Consider the following 21,208-nt stretch of genomic DNA (forward strand, 5'->3'; position numbering starts at 1 on the left):
TCCCTGAAGTGAGAAGGGCTGCGTGCTGAGACAGCACGGAGTGTGACCCCACTGGAGGGGGAGAGCAATGCCTGGCAGAGCTCATTCCCAGCATGGCCAGCAGGAGGCATTGTTAGCAGTGAGTGAACCTGTAACACAGGCCCTAAAGTGAAAGGCAGGGTTTTGCTGAAGACTTGCTGAATGGTGCCCCCTCACACCACCTGCTTGAGTTCCCTGTGCCTCTGCGGGTCACAGTTGAGAATACCAAATTCAGGACAAACCCCTGAGAAATAGGGCAAACACACCCCAAAACTGGTGGTTATTCTCCCATAGGATATACCAAACCAGCAACAAAAGTAAACTTCTGTTTCACCACACTGGTTAACAAAAAGTCAGAAAAGCAGTCTCCTTAGGTATTCTAGTCCTTGTATCACCACCAGAGACACTAAACTTAATGATTGGTTATTTAAAACCAAGTTCATCAAACAAAAGTGTTCTTCTGATCCCAAAGGACCAGCCACATACCCAGCTCAATATATAACTCAGATCTTACCCAATAATCATGCTGTTGCCAATCCTTTAGTATCTAAAATCTAAAGGTTTAGTTATAGAAAGAACATTGCGAGTTAAAATTGGTTAAAGGAATCAAATACGTACAATAAATACAAAGTTCTTGGATCAGGCTTGTAGCAGTGATGGAATAAACTGCTGGCTTGTTAAGTCTCTGGCTGCTTCCAAATCATTGAAATGTCCTCAGTCCATTGGTTAGAATGTTCCAATTAGTATAAATTCATAGTCCAGAGGTTTGAGCAAGAAAGAGGTGTTTCCAGGGCCTTTTATAGCTTCTGCCAAATGAAGGGAATCCCATTGTTCTCACTGTGGAAAATTACAGATGACAAGTTGGTATTTGGGGTCGCGTGGGCAAGTCACATGTCCATGCATGATTTTGCTTAGTCATAGCAGAGGCCACCACAGGAAAGTCCATTAAGCATAGATAGGCATCTCCTATGGTCCATTGTGAGGTAAGTGTTCTTTGATGGGCCACTCAACTTGAATAGTTCCTTCACAGTGTCCTGGATAAATACCTTGTTGGTGTTATCACATGACCAAACATTTGAAATACAGATATATAGTTAATATTTATAACTTCAGATACAAAAAGATACATGCATACAAATAGTATAATCACAGTCAGTAAATCGTATCCTTTCCATAGACATCTTACTTGACATACTATGTACAAGAGTTGTTGCAATTATATAACAGTGATCGCAACAATGATCTGCATGGTCGTATTTTGTCAGATAACTGTCACACCCTGTTTTCCCTTGTTTGGGGTCTTTGACACCCCAGAACGGGTGGAACTGAACACAGTGTCTTAGCTGCAGGGCTGAGGTTCCACAAGCCTGGACCCTGTGAGAGGCGGTGACTGACCTTCTGAGAGAGCTTTTGGCAGAGTGAGTAATGCCATGTTGGGCCACCAGGGGGCATCACAAAGATGAACCCTGCCACAAAGCCCTGCACCAAAATTGCACAATGGTGACTGAGATAGATATTAATAATTCCATCAGAGATTGTGCCCTGTAACTGGGAGGAGGGAGGGAAAGGTAGTTCAGGGGCTCAGGAGGGCTCTTTCCTGGATGTCTCACTGGCTAGTATGGGATGACTTGGAAAAACTATTAGTGTAAGCATCTGACACGGTCACCATCACTGCAGGCTCTGAGCACTGCCTCAGTATTTAGGGCTTTATCCTTACAATGCTTCTGTGAGGTGAGGAAATATTATTCCTATCTTTCAGATGGGGGAAGCAAGGCCCAGAGAGATTACATGGCTGCCCAAGGGGAGTGTGTGGCAGAGCTGGGAATGGAACCCAGTTCTCCTGAGTCCCCATCCAGTACCTTAACCACAAAACCGCCTGTACTAAATCTAGCTAATCATCTATTCACTAACCTAGTACCATTGACTCAGGATTCCTTGTCCTCACACAATTGTAGGAAAACTGAGTAGGTTACCTTGCTGAAGGTTCAGACCAGGTATTTCTTACAAGATGCATGACTGGAGTAGTGTCCAACCCTGGCTTGACAGTGTTGGTGTAAATAAATTGCACTTTAAGTAGCACAAAGAAGGAGAGATAATAGGGTCACTTCTACTGGCCAATATGGATGTTACTGGATACTTAATTTCCCATTGTATTGGTGTCATAAATATAAAGGGATGGGTAAACACCTTTAAAATCCCTTAAATCCCTCCTGACCAGAGGAAAAACCCTTTCACCTGTAAAGGGTTAAGAAGCTAGGATAACCTCGCTGGCACCGGACCAAAATGACCAATGAGGAGACAAGATACTTTCAAAAACTGGGGGGAGGGAGGAACAAAGCCTCTCTCTCTCTCTGTGATGCTTTTGCCAGGGACAGAACAGGAATGGAGTCTTAGAACTTAGTAAGTAATCTAGCTAGATATGCGTTAGATTCTGGTTGTTTAAATGGCTGAGAAAATAAGCTGTGCTGAATGGAATGGATATTCCTATTCTTGTGTCTTTTTGTAATTTAAGGTTTTGCCTAGAGGGATTCTCTGTTTTGAATCTAATTACTCTGTAAGGTATTTACCATCCTGATTTTATAGAGGTGATTCTTTTTACTTTTCTTCTATTAAAATTCTTCTTTTAAGAAACTGAATGCTTTTTCATTGTTCTTAAGATCCAAGGGTTTGGGTCTGTGGTCACCTATGCAAATTGATGAGGATTTTTATCAAACCTTGCCCAGGAAAGGGGGTGTTGGGTTTGGGAGGATTTTGGGGGGAAAGACATTTCCAAACGGACTCTTTCCTAATAAAATAATACCGGTTATATGTTTGGTGGTGGCAGCAAAAGTCCAAGGGCAAAAGGTAAAATAATTTGTATCTTGGGGAAGTTTTAACCTAAGCTGGTAAAAGTAAGCTTAGGAGGTTTTCATGCATGTCCCCACATCTGTACCCTAGAGTTCAGAGTGGGGAAGGAACTTTGACAATTGGTATTTATGACCTGTCGTAATACTCTCTTCTATGAATTTCAATCCATGTAGGTTATAATGGCTGATACGCAGCGCTCACTTAAGGACCTGTGCTGTATGTGTAGCATAGATGCATTAGATTAATTAACTGCTTTACATGAAATGGTAAATAGGTCTGAGGCCATAAAACATTTCTTTGCTGAGTCACATCCTGCATAACCCCATTGAATTTTGGGAAATCTGCAATAACACTCAAACAATCACAGTGACAAATCCCAAACTTGTTTTGTTGGAGAGGATGCACCTCTGAGGATGAAATTTATACTCCCTTCCAAAACCCAGCTCTCATCATATCAAAAAGGACACAGGACACTGGCAAAAAAGGCACTGGAATGTAAGGGTGAGATGCTATTTATCCTCCATTTCCCCCAAGTGGGGAATGTCCCCACTTGTAGGTGGTGGAGGACTCGCTGAGTGGGTACAGACAGGCCTCTCAGTTGTCCTCCAGTCTCAGCTGTTAAAAAAGAATTAAAACCAACTCTAGTCATGGTGGGAAAGAAAATCTTGAAAACGTGACCTGAGTGTAACCAATTAGAGAGACATACCTGGATTTTCAGAGAGCCTGGAACAACAGCTCTGAGGTGTGAGCTCCCCCACTTTACATCAATGGATGCTAACTCAGATGCCAATGGTGATAGTTAACAGTGTTGACACCTACGATATCTCACTGTTCATCAACAGAGGTAAGAGAGAAGATGAAGTTTATTATGAAGATCTACACAGGTGTTTCTCAAAGTGAGGGGACAGAAGATGTATCCATTAAGATGTTTAGGCCTTTAACAACACATGGTGGTGGGGGTGGGGGTGGGGAGGAGGTGTAAATGGCTTCATTTTCCAGGTGAGGTTGGGAAGAGCTCAGTTTTCAGAAGTCTGGGAAGCACTGCTACACGCTATCAAAACTGGTTAATGTAATGGAAAGATGAGCTACCTGACCATGGTATATGGCTTTTGTACTCTCTATGGTGCTGATGTCTGCTCATAGTTAACAGGGGCCTTTCCATCCATGCACAGTGAGGCTAGATCTACACTTAAAACTGCTGCTGGTATAGTAATGTCACATAGGGGTGTATGCAGTAGTGTTGTAGCTGTGTCAGTCCCAGGATATCAGAGACAAGATGGGTGAGGTAATATCCATAGATAATTATACTGACATAAGTGCTTTTGCCAGTATAGCTTATTGTGTTTGGGGAGCTGCTGTCAGTTATACCAGAAAAAGCAGGGCTGTAGAGCACCATTGAAAGGCGGGCTAGATTTGCCACCCCCCACCAGTAGCCTGCCCCCTTCTCCTGCCCCCTAGCCCATGTGCCCCTATATTCACCCCCTCCAAATTTAAGTGAGTGGCATTGAGACCTGGCACACGGGGTCACGGTGCCCCCTGGATTTGGTCAGGTCATGGTCTGGCTGGACCCCCAGCTTCATGGCCTATGAGCAAAAGCACGCTTGTGATAGCATAACCTGTACCTACAGTAGGAGGGGTTCCCAGTATAACTACAGCAAGAGACCTTTTCTAGTGTAGACTAGCCTGAGTGTTGGGTTTCCTCCTATGGGATACCAGACCTTATTAAGGGCATCAAACACCGGCTTTCTCGTTGTCTTGCTGTGTGGTGTGAGCAGTTTTTATATGAATGTGTAACCTGCACAGGCAGTATGTGAATCTTTGTCCACCTCTAGTGGCTTCTCCACTTAAGAAGATAAGAGTCTACTACAGCCTTTGGCTAATCTTAAGCTCAAATCACAGAGGCTCTTGCTTTAGCCTTCAAGGCCTGATGTTCAAACCTGCCTGATGACCCAATGTGAGAGTCAGTAAAGACGCACACAGTGATAACCAAGGGTGAGCTACCTACTAGGTAAAGATAAGTCTGTCTGGTCCTGACTTCATTATAATGGACACACCATTCACACTTCCTTCTCACAATTGGCATCCAGCATCTCTTCTCATCAGACTATGTGGAGCCCATGTGCATGAATGAAGAGAGGGTCAAAGTCAATTGTAAAGATTAAAGTTTGCTCCAAAACTTGCCTAGCAAATCTGGTTCTTGATTCTCTGTCTGCTGTATGCATTTCAGTTCATCTGAACATCAGAGAAGGTAGGATATCATTTCTGGACATAAAGATGGTTCCCACGGAGAAAACACTCCTGGCTATAGTTCACAGTGGGAGAGATAAGCCTGTCTACTTTGCTAGCAGGGAAATATATTGAAAATTAGATTAAAATTATTTTATAGCTCAATAATTCTAGATTGTACAGAAAGATCTTGGGCACTCAGTTTTCACCAATGACCCTCACAAGATCTGCAAGTCCCAGGAGGTACCTGAAACAATCAATGAATTCAGCTTGTAGTAGCTTGTTTTTATGGCAAATTATCAACCATCTTGTGCACCTGTCCACTTTTGCATAGTTCAATGTGCTACATGGGAAGTACAGATACTGAATCTGAAGAGACTATACTTGTCTTTCTACCTTCCTCTTGAGGATGGGTAATGACAGCAGGAGGCTGCCGGGTACAAAGAGCCTAGGGACTGGCCTGCCTGGCCCTTATGGGAAGACTGGCCTTCTTCCCACATCCCCTCTAAGCTACGAGAGTCTGGGTTGCTCCTGACTGGAGTGAGGCTGCCTGACTGTGGCAGTGACACCGTCCCATTTAAGCCAAACCAAGGCTCTCTGTCAGCTGGTCAAAGCAGGGAGACTCCATGCAGATAGATGTATGTGTTGTCTGTTCTCCCCCACCCCTTTGTGAAAATCTGGCTGCTTTTATAGACACTTGTTTAAAAATGCCAACCTCAGCTATTGAATAAGTAGTATGACATAAACAGATAGAGAGAGAGACGCCAGCCTGCACAGCTTACAAGCAGCATAGCCACAACTGTGGGTATGATACTGAAAGTCATGCTTGGGATGGAATAGAATCAGTGCCCCGCTCCCCTGAGGCCAACATGGGTGTCTGGGAGCACATTGGAAGTGTGCTGGGCTGTTATGAAGCAGGAGGAGTCATTTGGTATGGGCTTCATGCAGATCATCTCTCCCATTGAGGAGTCACACTTGAAACTGTTGTGTATGGTTCAGACAAACTTATTTTACAATGTGTTTAGCAGCCGGTTATCACGCAACCACATACCTGCCATGGGAATAATGGTGTAGGCATTTCCAGGGACTTGCAATCATTTTAGACAGTTCTGAAGTTCTCCTGACTGGAAACCTTCGCAGCACTGCTCAGAACAAGGTCCTTGTTGATGTTTTTTGTCTGCTGCCAAACAAGTAAGTGTGTGTGTGTGGAAGAGAGAGAGAGAGAGAGAGAGACACTCTCACTTTGCAAGCGCCTGTAGAGGGGGCGAAGACTGATTCCTATGCCCAGGGCCGGCTCTAGGTTTTTTGCCCCCCCTTTTTTTGGGGGGCTTTTACACATGTTTGCAATTTGCAATGGTTTGGTTTGGTTTGGCTTGGTTTTACTTTAAAATTTAAAAAAAAATGAAAACAGAGAACTTTTAGTTAGTGAAATAAAACAATTTCCTACTAATGTACTCATTTAATTTTAACAAAATCACAATTACAAACAATTTGGGTTCAACTATACACTGTAATGAAAAACGTTAGAGTCTTCCAGTGTGCCCAGTTTCTCATAAATTAAAAGAATTTATATGAACTGAATTTTTCTGGTTTTTATACTTGCGTAGTCTTTTAATCATTCAGTGAAATCTACATTTTGTGCAATGATACTTTCAATTGAAAGTAATGAGAGTCCTGACAAACGATTTTGAGACATGGTGGACCTCAAATAATTTTTTAGTAATTTCAGTTTTGAGAAACTGCGCTCACCAGAAGCCACTGATACTGGTAATGTTAAAAGAATGCGTAATACTATAACTGTGTTTGGAGTGAAAAAATCATTTCTTGCTTAAATTCTAATACTTTTAGAGGAGAAGTTTTAGGACTTATTAGCTCCGATAAAGCTATTAATTCATCATACAGTTCTACTCCATCAATGTTAGCAGCGTTATCAGGTAGGTTTTGGCAGTGCTTCATGAGGTCTTCTTTGGAAAACTGATTTTTAATATTTCCAATATCATATAAAAATTCAAAAGTTTCACAATGACCATGCAACTGATAAAATCTTTCTTCAATGGAAGTTATAGCTACATCCAAAAACAAAAAAACTACATCTTTGCTCTTTGAATACACTAACCACCATCTATTAATTTGTTCCCCGTTTTTCATTTTTTTTTCTTCATACTGGATGGCATAAATTGACAATTCAACTCATTAAATGGATAATCAAATGTAGGATCTAGTTTTGAAGGACCTTTTTCACAATAAACATTAGTATTGCATCAGTAATTATTGTCGGCCATATACTAGGATCCGATCCTATGTCAGTCTCTCCACCTTTCAATAATTGTTCTTCAGTTTTAGATTTGGATAACAGTTCTTCGTTTCTGGACTCTTCAGCTGAAGAAGAAAATCTTTGGATGGATTGTGATTTGTTCATCTTTACCAGTTAGCGAAAATAAGCTTTGGTTGGATTGTTGTTCATCTTTATCAGTTGATAAAGATAATCTTTGGTTCAATTGGTCTTCATCAGTTGATGAATAATCATTTTCGATGCATTGCTTAGAGCTTTCTCCTTGATTATTGACTTTTTAAAAATACTTATTTGAAGTATGAGAGAGTTTTTCTAATTCTTTTTGCTGTTTCTCTCTTTGTTGCCGGTAGGCAGCACCAGAAAGTCGTTTTTGTTTTTTTCTTGGCATTTTAACCCTATAGCCTCTGGCACTGACGCGACACAGAAATTGACGCCGATAGAGCGGCACAGTGCACACAAGTAATCATGATTCCTGATTTAATTAATAACCATTAACGTTTACACATTTAAACACGTTCACATTATGAGTGACTGTGTCACAATGTGACATGATATTTTTCACGTCACGCTCTTATCACACTACTGGAGATTTTATTGATAGTCATGTATTTTTTTTCCCCATACATTGGTGTATTTTTCAAAAAAAAAAAAAAAAAGGTTGGCCGGAATGCCACCCCTGTAAACGTGCTGCCCTAAGCACATGCTTGCTTTGCTGGTGCCTAGAGCTGGTCCTGGTAAGCAAAGTCTAAATGAGCTCTCCCTGACAGCTAGTGATGAGCTGAGGGCTGGGGGGAAAGGCTTCAGGACCAGATTGTATTTACATTCACAACTAATCTACCTAGGTATCCAGCAAACAAAGCTGTGTTGCCCAAGTGATAGATTTTGGCTGGGGTTGGGTTACAAATCACTTGAATGTGGAGGTAATGAAATATTGTTCTTATTGTATGAGTAAAGGGCAGTAGAACTGTACTTAGCCTGTGCTGATTGAGGGCATCAAGAGAGAGGGTGGGGCCAGGTGTTTTGTTTGATGGTCTGTCTGAGTCACAAGTACTATTTGACCTGCCCCTCTCCACTGTTCAAAGACAGAGCTGATTAGGCTCCATAGATAGTTTTTTGTTTTGTTAAGTGACTACTTCAGCTGAAATCAATGATAATCAGGTCTAAGTGCTTAGATCTGCTGTGGGACAGGGTTTCTGTGGAAGAGATGGCCCAGTCTGCACTAGCAGCGAGGTTCCTCCACTGAGAGCTCAACTGAAATCACTGAGAGCTGAGTGGAACCTCAAGAGACAAACTCGCAGAGGTAACAGTGGCAGGTGGCAGCAGAAGGTGACGGCACAGGACCTTTGGCAACAGAGCAATGAAGTGAACGGTAGCACAATGAACAACAGTGGCCAGAGCGAATAGTGAGCAGCTGGAGGAACGAGCAAAGTGCCTTCTTGCTCTTCACCTGGGAGGTGAACTCATGTGAAAGCACCTCTGAACTCTGAGTCTCCACTGACCAAGGACAACACCGGTGAGTGTTAATGAGGCTGTTAAGAATACTGGAGACACAACACAGTTCATGTGAACAAACATGGCTGTGGCATCATACTTTCTATTTAAGCAAGAGATACCACACACTACAAACTGGAGGCCAATGTTAAGTGCATTGTCACTTGTTCATCCTGAAGTTGAACACTGGTTCTGAACAAGACCAGCAAATGCCACTATCTTTTTGCAAGAAACTCAGCTGACTGGCTAGAAGCATGTAGTGCAACAGTGAAAGACTCAAGAGTTGAAAAAGTGAAGAACACTCTCACCACATTCAAAAAATTTGCATACATGGCTGATGAATGCACCGATGCAAATGGGCATCAAGTTTTAAGTCATTGTGTACATTGTCTTGGTGTCAGTGGTAGACCAGTAGATGCATTTCTAGATGTTCAAGTTATAGAAGACAGATCGGCTGCATCTGTGACAACCCACATCTTAGAAGAGTTAAATGCTTATCAGTTGGACCCCAAACAGATGGCTGCTTGTGCATTTGATGGAGCTGCAAACTTCTCTGGAAGACATGGTGGAGTACAAGCTTTGCTCAGAGAAAAGTGTAACCCTAATCTCTCCTATACACACTGCAGATGCCATCTACTCCAACTAGCGCTAGTACAAGCTACATACTCTTCAAAAGACATTTAAAAAGCTATAAATTTAATGTCTTCATTATATTCTTTTTTCAGCAAAAGTCCAAAAAGACTGAATATCTTGGAAAATATAGAAGATACACTGGGACTGAAGTTCAAATTAGTCCAAGCTGGGAAAACCCTCTGGCTTTCTCATGAGTGATCTTTGGCTGTTGTCTTAAAATTACTCCAGCCATTATTACTGACTTTGGAAAGTATCTACCAAGATGGGATGGATCTAAGTAGTGAGGCTGGGGGATTAATTTTGCGACTACGTTCAGAGAAGACTATTGCCATTCTCTGTCTTGTAAGTCTACTGTTGAAACCACTTGGGTCATTAAACAGTGCCATCCAGGCATCTGCTACAATGGTAGTAGATCTTTGTCCAGCAATAGAAGCTACATTTGGATCAATGAGAGAGCTATCCATTGAAAAAGTACTTGAAGAAGCAAAGACTTCAGTCCAGAAGTTGACCAGTGAAGGTATTTATATTAAATCCTTAAGTGAAGAGGACAAGAAGTGTTTGTTAAGACAACTGAAAAAGTACACAGACTAGATTCTTAAAAATCTACAACAGTGACTTCTAGATTCTACTCAATCTCTATGTAGCTTTTACAGATCCCTATCCTATAAAACACCGACAGCTGAGTGGAATGAGGCACTAGCAGCAATGGGGCTGCAATGTGCTCAGGACAAAATAGAGAATTTGAACACAGAGTGGAATACCATACGATGAATGAATGAAGATTTGACTTCAACTTCTTTTTTTATCATCACTAGTGGCTCAACCCAATCTTTATGCTATGTTTCCTGGGATGAAGGAAGTAGGAATTCATCATTTTGCTTCTCCCAGTCACAACAGCTACAGTTGAGTGTTCGTTTTCATCATTGAATTGAATTTTGTGTTCTGAAAGAAGTTGCCTTCTGCCTGATCATGTGAATGAACTAATGAGCATATCAATTGAAGGAATGGAAGTACCGGACACACGAGAAGCCACCAAAGATGAACACATTACATTCAAGAAGTTCATTAACAGAGTTGTGCAAAATGATAACAAGAAACCAAGAAGGATGTAGATGTAGTGCTTCATAGAAGGCTTGAGTAGCCAACTTTAATTTGTGTGATGATTTTAAAACATGAGTTAAATCTAATAAAATGGTCATGAAACATTTTTTTCAGTTTTTACTATGGTGCCATACAGCCCACCTTCCCCTCACAGTCTCATCCCTCATCAGCCCTGACCCTCACCCTGTAAATTTGACCCCGCCCCCATTTCAATTCCTGGGGAAAACACTGGTGGGGTGTGGCCAGGGGAAAAGTATTTGTACTCTCCAGCTACTGGAACAGACCACTAGGGCCTCAGGCAGCTGGGTGTAAGTTAGAGCACCACTCGGCAACTCCCAATCTTGTTGTACAGAGATGAAAAAATAAGGGCTGTCCCTTCCAATAATGGACTGTTGGCAATGCTAGTTCTGGGTTATCCCCACTGGCAAGCCCATGGTCTCTGGTCTAAGCACAGAGAGCAGCTTGTGTAGCTGTAATATTTGCGACCTTCTCTCTCCTCCCTCTCTCTCCCGCTCCCTCCCCCCACTCCATTCCTGGATTGAGATGTCCTGGATGAAACAAAGCTGCAATTTCAGAGCTGAATTTACAAGTCAGACTCGACGCATCTATGAAGGTACCCCCATGTCCTGGGCTGAGCCCTTGCAACAGGCTCTGCCTCTCTTTACCATAGGCCCCCCCCCCAGGCTCTGAGTTGTCACCTGTGCCTGAGGCTGCTCATCAATGCCAAGGATGAGAGGAAAGCTTCTTGCAGAGCTGGATGACCCCCAAGAAGGAGTGCAAGTCTGAGAAGGGAGGATTTAAGAAGAGGCTTTGAGGTCAGTGACAAGAGGGAAGGATCAGAGCTGAGAGTACTTGTTCTTCAAGTAGGGCTGTTGATTAATCACAGTTCACTCATGCAAATAACCCAAAAAAATTAATTAATCGCTATTAATCGCAGTTTTAATCACACTTTTAAACTTTAGAATACCAATTGAACTTTATTAAATATTTTTGGATGTTTTTCTACTTTTTCAAATATATTGATTTCAATTAAAACACAATATACAAAGTGTACAGTGCTCACTTTATTATTTTTTATTAGAAATATTTGCACTAAAATGGCAAACAAAATAAATAGTATTTTTCAATTCACTTCATACAGGTACTGTAGTGCAATCTCTTTATTGTGTAAGTGCAACTCACAAATATGGGGGGGGTTGTTACATAACTGCACTTAAAAAGAAAACAATGTAAAACTTTAGAGCCTACAAATCCACTCAGTCCTACTTCTTGTTCAGCCAATTGATAAGAAAAACAAGTTTGTTTACATTTACAGGAGATAATGCTGCCCGCTTCTTATTTACAATGTCACCTGAAAGTGAGAACAGGCATTTGCATAGCACTTTTGTAGCCAGCATTGCAAGGTATTTACATACCAGATATGCTAAACATTTGTATGCCCTTTCATACTTCAGCCACCATTCCAGAGGACATGCTTCCATGCTGATTGTGCTCGTTAAAAAAAATTCATTAATTAAGTTTGTGACTGAACTCCTTGGGGGAGAATTGTATGTTTCCTACTCTGTTTTACCATCATTCTGCCATATATTTCATGTTATAGCAGTTTCGGATGATGACCCAGCATATGTTGTTCATTTTAAGAACACTTTCACTGCAGATTTCACAAAACACAAAAGATACCATCGTGAGATTTCTACAGATAGCTTCGTCGCTCGACCCAAGGTTTAAGAATCTGAAGTGCCTTCCAAAATCTGAGAGGGGCGAGGTGTAGAGCATACTTTTAGAAGTCTTAAAAGAACAACACTCCAATGAGTAAACTACAGTACCCAAACCACCAAAAAAGAAAATCAACCTTTTCCTGGTGGCATCTGACACTGATGATGAAAATGAACATGTGTCGGTCTGCATGCTTTGGATTGTTATCGAGCAAAACCCATCATCAGCATGGACGCATGTCCTCTGGGATGGTGGTTGAAGCATGAAGGGACATATGAATCTTTAGTGCATCTGGCACATAAATATTTTGCAATGCCGGCTACAACAGTGTCATGCGAACGCCTGTTCTCACCTTTCAGGTGATATTGTAAACAAAAAGCAGGCAGCATTCTCTTGCAAATGTACACAGATTTGTTTGTCTGAGCAATTGGTTGAACAAAAAGTAGGACTGAGTGGACTTTGTTTTATTTTTGAATGCAGGTTTTTTGCACATAATTCTACATTTGTAAGATCAACTTTCATGATTACACTACAGTACTCTTATTAGGTGAATTGAAAAATACTATTTCTTTTGTTTTTAACAGTGCAAATATATGTAATAAAAAACAAAATGAGCACTGTACACTTTGTATTCTGTGTTGTAATTGAAATCAATATATTTGAAAATGTAGAAAATATCCAAAACTATTTAAATGAATGGTATTCTATTATTGTTTAACAGTGCAGACTAATTGTGTGATTAATTGCAATTAATTTTTTTAATCGCTTGACAGCCCTTTCTTCAAGTGTAGAAGAGTACGAAGTGTCACCCCAGTGGAGGGTCTGATCCCACAACAGGTGGCATTATTGGGCTCTGTGGAAGATTGGAGCCTGCCACTTGTCTCCATTCCACATGGCACTTGCAACTTCTGTTTTGCTGCTAATGACAGCATTGTCAAAACAAAAGCCGGATTGGAGGCCTTGTTAGGGGTGTGAATGCCAGCAAACTGAGAGATCTGTGCATAGGGTGTACATGGCAGGAATTGAGAGAGATTGCTTCTGGAAGAGACATGACACTAGATACTATCACACCAATATTGCCAAAGGCTCTTGCATCATCTAGTGCCATCTCCTGTCCACCATTTGTGTCTGACACTTGCCCTGCTGAGTCATTTGGAATGTGATTGTTCAAGCTCTTGGCTTCATGCTCCAGTTTCACAACTGGCTTCTGCAATGGGTTTAAATTGCAGCCAGGGTGGTTTAGGTTGGACATTAGGAAAAACTTCCTAGCTGTCAGGGTGGTTAAGCAATGGAACAAATTGCCTAGGGAGGTTGTGGAATCTCCATCATGGGAGACTTTTAAGAGCAGCTTAGACAAATACCTGTCAGGGATGGTCTAGAATAACACTTAGTCCTGCCTTGAGTACCAGGGACTGGACTAGATGACCTCTCAAGGTTCCTTCCAGTCCTATGATTCTAATTTGCCCACTACTTTCTGGAAACACGAAGCTGGAGCCTATTCACTGAAGGAGTACATACAGGCCAGAGAAAGGTCTCTCCTCAAGGTCTTTCTGGCTGCTAAGTTTTGTGGGGGGAAGTCTGTGTGGTTATGCTTTAAGAGCTGCTTTGTGGAGTACAATGGAAGAAGCTTTTCCACTGAAGTAGATTCTCCATGGAAGAGAATACAGTTCTTTCAAACTATCTGCTGATGCAAAATAATTAAGTACCTGGTTCTGTTGTGGAGATGGAGTGATCTTTTCTGAATGAGGAGGAAGAAGCAATTGTAACCTAATGATCCTGGGATATGACAGTGGGTAGGTGTAACAATGTGATAAATGCTCCCATTTTGCAGTCTCTTTTCCCACTTATACAGGCAAAATGCCTATTGAGAATCAACAGTAGAGTAAGTGGTATGGAATTCTTGGAGGCAATCACCATTGCACAAAGCATCTAGATTAATTTTAGAACTAGGGAGCTGGATTCTCCTCTTGATTACACATGCGTAACATTGTTGACTTTGCAAGCCCTTGATTACAGCTGTGTAAATGAGAGCTTGAGCCTTATTCTGACCTATGTAGCCACACTAAATGAAGGCCATTTAGGTACACTTATTCTAGCTATATACCCTGCTGCTGTATGTCGTTGAATATAAATCACGAGGTTGGTACTTCTGTACACAAATCACTCAGTGGTTGTGAACCTTTTAAATTTAAACAGACTTTACTGGCAGACACTTAAGTTACCTAGACTTAGAATGTACACATTATTTTAGTTGGCATCTTTCTCTGTATTGGTAGAATTATTGCAGAAATGAATCGAGCTGAAAAATGCAGTTACTATTAGAGACGGAGTGCAAGCCCCTGACTTTCCTCTAGTCTGTAGGCTCTGTCTATCACCTTGAATACTGTTCCCTTTGACTACGTGCTATTGACTTGTTCCCCTGAGTCACAGGGTGGTAAACTTTTAAAATAATAATAAATGAGGAATAGTGAATAGTGCATTTCCTATACAAATTGTTTGAATTCTTCCCTTACTTACATTTTCATGAATACCTGGGAGTGATGTGAATAGTCAGAAGCAAGTAGTATGATCACACAAAGAGGAGAACCCAATTCTTTCTTTCTTTTTTTTTTCGATGAAAATCATTTAAAAATAGAATTGGTGACCTCTGCAAGAAGCTGACAACTAGTTTCCCCACCAGCTGGCATACTGTAAGTTACATGTGGAAAACTTCCAGTCCTCATCTATAGTCACAGTTCCACCAGTTTAACTTTAAAGCTCTTTAACAAAACAACTTAGCTACCGAGCTGCAAAGTTCTGCCTGGACACTCTTAATTTGATTTAAATCTGTTTTGACAAATAGACTTTATTTTAAATCGAATTAAGAGTGTACAGGCAGAACTTTGTACCTGTTTAAATATCACCTCTAGTTATATTGCAGCAACTTTTAATATAGGCAAGACCTGACACGTAGGAAGCCTTCCTCTGATCTCTTACCTCTATCTACAATTTATACTATACAGGTCCAGAAAGACACTTTCCTTTATCAGATTAATCCCTTTCCTATGTGTGGTCTGACTACTTGCCTTGGGAGATGTGAAAAATCTATGCACTGCACCAATGGCTTGACTAATCCAGTGCATTTTAATGACCTACATTACAGCTAGTTATTTTCACACGATTTTTGGAGAAATCATAGTGAAAAATGAATACTTGGATTTTCAAATGTGGAGACTTTTTACTTTGATCACAAATAATTTGTTCTCAGTTTGCCTCCAAGAGCAATCAGAGTGGGGTATTTAATATTTTAAATTTTCCTGCCCCTTGGTGGCTGATAGTCATTCACTGGAAAGTAGAAACAGAGATCTTCTGGCTGAGCTTGAGAAGTTTATGAAGAGGGAGGTATGATGAGATTAGCAGAGGAAGATGGGCCATATGCCAGTAGCAAATATCTCCAACAGCTGGAGATGGGATGCTTGATGGGAAGGGTTCTGAGTTACTACAGAGAATTCTTTCCCAGGTGTCTTCACCTATGTGCTCAGTGTCTAATTGATTGCCATATTTGGTGTCAGGAAGGAATTTCCCCCCGATCGGACTCACAGAGACTGGGGGGTGGGGATTGCTTTCCTCTGCAGCATGGGGCATGGGTCACTGGCTGGTTTGAATTAGAGTAAATGGTGGATTCTCTGTAACTTGAAGTCTTTAAATCATGTAACTCAGCCAGAGGTTAGGGGTTTGTTACAGGAGTGTGTGGGTGAGGTTCTGTGGCCTGAAGTGTGCAAGAAGTCAGATGATCATTATATTCCTTTCTGGCCTTAGACTCAGAATTTTATTGTAACTTTGCCTTAATAAGAAGATGGAATCTAACACACTATTTTGTACATCACTTACTACTTGTTCAGGATCCAATTAATATTCAAAGAACCTGAATAGTGATTCTGGTTGCTGGGTGGGGAATTATCCTCTGAGTACGCTGAAAAGGATGACCAAATTTCTAGCTATGTAGCCTCTCTTTGGTGCTTCTCTTGTGTGCGTACTTGGTGTGAAAGATTTTCCATTACAAGGACTGTCCATATTTTACTATACCACAGTTCCATGAGAGGAAAAGTCACATTTTTTTCAATAGTGTGTAATACAAAGTCTTGCTAACAATACAAACCCTCTGTCATTCTGCTTAAAATGTAAATCCTTTACTGGACCATTAAGTAAGCTAGTTTAATAGAACTTTGATGGGGGAAAATGAAGGAACTGTAATCCACACTGTGTAGAATCAAGCACAGGAGTTTATTACGCACAGTGCTGGCGGACTGTCACTTTGCTTATTAGGCTCAGAGACACTGCAGAATAATTAATTACAATAAGTTATATATGGTGCTCATTGGGCGGAGAGGAGAAACAGGGATGGTTTTTCCCCTGCCCTGGGATAGGTTCTAGCAGCAAAACAAGATAAGCACAATAAGCCAATGGTCTAAAAGATTACATCATGGCTCCACCCATGGCCCAAATTAACATATTGCTGACACACAGGTAATTACCCCCAAACTATGTCTATTAAAATGTATAGGTTAAATCCTAATTTTGGGGTCCAGGGCAATGAGGTAGCAGCTCTCCTGGTTGACCAATAGGTGCATTCCTGGAGATTTAAAGCAAGAAGGCAGTAATTAGTACATAACAATAACAATTGTTTATAAGTTTACCCTTGCATTTCTGTGGGCTAGGATTAGCATTCATCTGTGAGGGGAGGGTGTCATAATTTATGTCAATCATATTAGGCCTCTGTCTGGGATCTGAGGGGTATTGAACCTCTATCTCCTCCCTGCATTAGGGAGTTAACTTTGACGCCTTTCTGAGTGCTTCATGTGTCTATAACTCATGATAAGGATGCCCTATTACATTCGGAGTTATGCTGACTCTGCTCACTGTCTTGAAACAAACACAAGGTTATCTGTTTACTCCAGCTTTCTCACAGCCATGTATTGTTCTCTATTAGCTAGCTCTCATGTCCAGGCCAAGCTGTGGACTCTGGGCCTATATGAAAAGTTCTTAGCAGAAACTGCAGTTAAGATCTTACATCCACAGCAAATGGATTTTGGCCCTTCAGAAAACAACATAATTACATTGGATTTTCAAACATCTAATGAGTAGGAAAGGGTTTCAAATCTTGAGCTTGCTAAGTTCTACAGTGTCCCCCCGAGAGAAGGGAAGGATCCACTTAAATTCTGCACCTCAGTTAAAAACTGATGACTCAAAGACGTGTGAGTACAGATGACTTTATAAAAAAGTGCTGTGAGCTTTGACATACATTGAACTACTTTCCCCCTAGTCAAACGCCTGACAACTAATATGACCATCAGGTGGCAGCATTGTACTGGGATATATGTGGAAGCCTTTCAGTGAGGAAACCCCAAGGGTTGCTTCTGTGATAGGGTAACCATGTTTTCCCAAAGGGAAAACAGGACACCACAGGGGGCGAGCCCAAGGCCCCCTCATCCCCCCCCCAAACCTGTGGGGCCTGCTTGTTCTCCCCATGCATTGGACAGGTCCAAGCCCCACCTGCCTAGGGCTGGCCCAAGACCCCCTGCCACCTGCGGCTGGCCCAAGACCCCCTGCTACCTGCCTGCATGGGGCTGGCCAGACCCAGCCACTTTCCCAAACCCACCATCCCACACAGGGCTGGTGTTGCCTCTCCCCCCCCCACACTTTCCTTCGTGCCTCCCTAGGAATTGCGCTCCACTTTATTGGCAAAACTGCATTTGTCCAGTTTGCTCTTGCCCAGTGATGATAAACTGGCAAGAGCAAATGGGACAAATACCCAGTTAATCCAAAAAGGTCGGGAAAGCTGGGACAGGGCTTAAAACAGGGACTGTCCCAGCCAAAACAGGACTTATGTCACACTATTCTGAGAGTAACGCTTACGGCTGTGAGATGACTACTCAGGAGTAAGGTTTGTAGATGAGGGGACTGAATCTTTTAAATATCTGACAGTCCCTGAAGTATTTGACAACGGAGCTGAGATCTGGACCAAATTTGTGGAAGTGACTTCTACTCTCAGCTGGGGTTCGATGAGCCCTGTTGAATGCTTAGCTTGAGATGTCTGGAGTGGGCATGGACTAACACTGCAGGAATAGGCTGAACAAAGTATAAAGGAGTCTAAGCAAAGGCAAACGCTGCAGGTGGATGGATCGCTGTCTCTGGCAGGGGGACAAGATCAGAAAGCTGCTAAGAACAGCAATGCAGAATGGAGGCTATTAACTATCCGAGCATCTAAAGCAGAAGGGGTTTAAGCTGTGAGAGTAACAGAATCGGGCTGAGATTTCCCCGTCTGGTGCACCTCCCCCCCCTCCCTCCCCGCCCAGGTGGTGGCAGTGAAATCTGAAACTGCACACTGGATATGAAAACACTCGCTCTCAGTCTCTAGGGTTGAGCTTTCTTGTTTCATAGTGTCTCTTTTTTACTATGCTGAGGTTATAGAGTAAGTCAAGTACGACTGAACTGGTAGCTAAAGGAGACAATTGTGGCTGTCTCTGGTGGTGGCGGAGGAAAGGCTGGGTCTGGGCAATAATATCCTGCAATTTAGAAAGGTATTTTTTTTTAGGGTGACTGTCCAAAATCAGAGGGAGGACTACTTTGGGGTAGGGTTGGTTGGTAGGCTGTTGAAGGAAGGTTGGGTGTGAGGGGAGAGGAGAGGGTTTGTACCCAGCACCCTCCCTCCCACAAGAAAAACCCTGCCTGTTCACTGGACATCCAGTGTCTCCTCTCTAGAAGGCCACCAGGGCTGCTTTGGGTTCAAAGTGACACTGTTCTGTTTTCTTTTATCATCAGTGAAGCCAATGTTACAAGCTATAAAGGGCAAATTCAAACCGTCCGTGAGAACTAGAAACCTAGGGAGTATGGGACAGAGCTGCTGCTGTCAGACTTTGAATAACACATGACCCTCCAAAGCTGAACTCCATTGGACGAGCTGCTTAAAAACTAAGGGCACTCTGTGGGTTGGACCCTGCCCTAGTGGAGTCAAAACATGTCATTGACTTCAGTTGGACTAAGAATGATTGATATGATAGCCCCCCTCACTTCTAGGCCCTAGACTTACTCATACGAGGCTACAAACCTGTAGGATCAGCCCCACAATTATGTATTTGGAAAGACACTGTGTATGTTACTGTTAGGAGCTGAAATATCATTGGCTTTAATTTGTACTCAGAACTTTGCTTAAGGTAAACATAAATTAAAGTAAATAATTGTTCAGTGTGTGTGTGTGTGGGGGAACAAATAAGAAAATCTAGTTACTGTACAGCTGTTTTAATTGGCAATGGACAATGCTCTTATCTATAGGCTATTTGTAATTCATTTCTGCAAAGAAAGAAGCCAAATCTAAAGACATTAAAGTATATATTTGTTTGAAGAGTATAAATATATCATTTGAGTGGATTTACGAGGTGAAAGATCAGTTTGAAAGCTGGTTGAATTAAATCAATTATTTCATTCATCTTCCTAAATCCTATAGGCAGGGTTTGGAGGATATGGCGGGGGGGGGGAGAGGAGCGGGCGTTGCCCACCCCAAACTGCAAGCCTCAGGCAGGCAGCCTGAGTGTGCAGTGTAATGAGTTCTGCAGAGGAGACAGGAGATGGGCTGCTCTCAGCTTGCACCCCCGGAGGCAGGGAGTCAGAATTTTGTTTTTATAAACAGAGTAATTTAATAGGTGATTCAGAAAAATCCTCCATATCTTTTGGCCCAGAACAATCTCAAATCAAGATCTATTGACACAGTGCTGCCAAGAGGATCTGAGCACCATCATTGACAGGAGGAGATGGATCAGTCATATGCTTCAGATGGAAACTGATTCCATCATCAGAGAAGCAATAAGATGGACACCTGAAGGCAAACAAAAACGAGGCTGTCTGAAAACAACATGGCGAAGAGCTGTGGAAACCGACCTGAAAAACCTGGGGTACAGCTGGGGAAATATTGAAAGACTTTCCAGAAATAGACAGGACTGGAGCAGCTTTGTCACTGCCCTAAATGCCAGAGGCGTAATAGGAACATGATGATGAAGATAAGAAAGGGCTGTTAAGATGTTTCCTAAAGTTAAATGACCTGTTCCAAGCTTGGTGAACTGCAAAAAGTAAGTAGCCTAAATGATAGAAAGTAATTGTAGATTTTTCTACAATTGTTTCAATTGTTGTATTTAAGAGGTAGTAACAGAGTTACTAATACCTTTCTTTGAGAAGAAAACTGATTTTTTTAGACAAAGGAAATGCAGTAGATCTAATCTACCTGGATGTCAGTAAGGCATTTGATACAATTCCACATGAGAAATTATTAATTTGGAGAAGATGGGGATTAATATGAGAACTGAAAGGTGGATAAGAAATTGGTTAAAGAGGAGTACAACAGGTCATACTGAAAGGTGAACTGTTAGGCTAGAGGGAGGTTATTAGTGGAGTTCCTCAGGGATCAGTCTTGGGACCAACCTTATTTAATATTTTCATTACTGAACATGGCATAAAAAGTGGGAGTGTGCTAATAAAATTTTCAGATGACACCAAGCTGGGAAGTGTTGCCATTATGGAGGAGGACCAGAATATCATACAAGAAGATCTGGATGACCTTGTAACATGGAATAATAGAAATGGGATGATATTTAATAGTGCAAGGTCATGCATTTAGGGACTAACAACAAGAATGTTTGCTATAAACTGGAGACAGAGGAGAACGACCTGGGTGTGTTGGCTGATCACAGGTTAACTATGAGCCATCAACGTGATGCAACTGTGAAAAGGGCTAATGGAGTCCTAGGATGTATCAGGTGAGGTATTTCCAGTAGAGACAGGGAAGTTGGAATTCTAAAAGGCTGTGATAAATGAAAGGGGTTGGGGTAGCTCCCTTTTATGGACACTCAACCA

Source organism: Dermochelys coriacea, chromosome 9 (assembly GCF_009764565.3).
Source record: "Dermochelys coriacea isolate rDerCor1 chromosome 9, rDerCor1.pri.v4, whole genome shotgun sequence".
Classification (NCBI taxonomy): Eukaryota; Metazoa; Chordata; order Testudines; family Dermochelyidae; genus Dermochelys; species Dermochelys coriacea.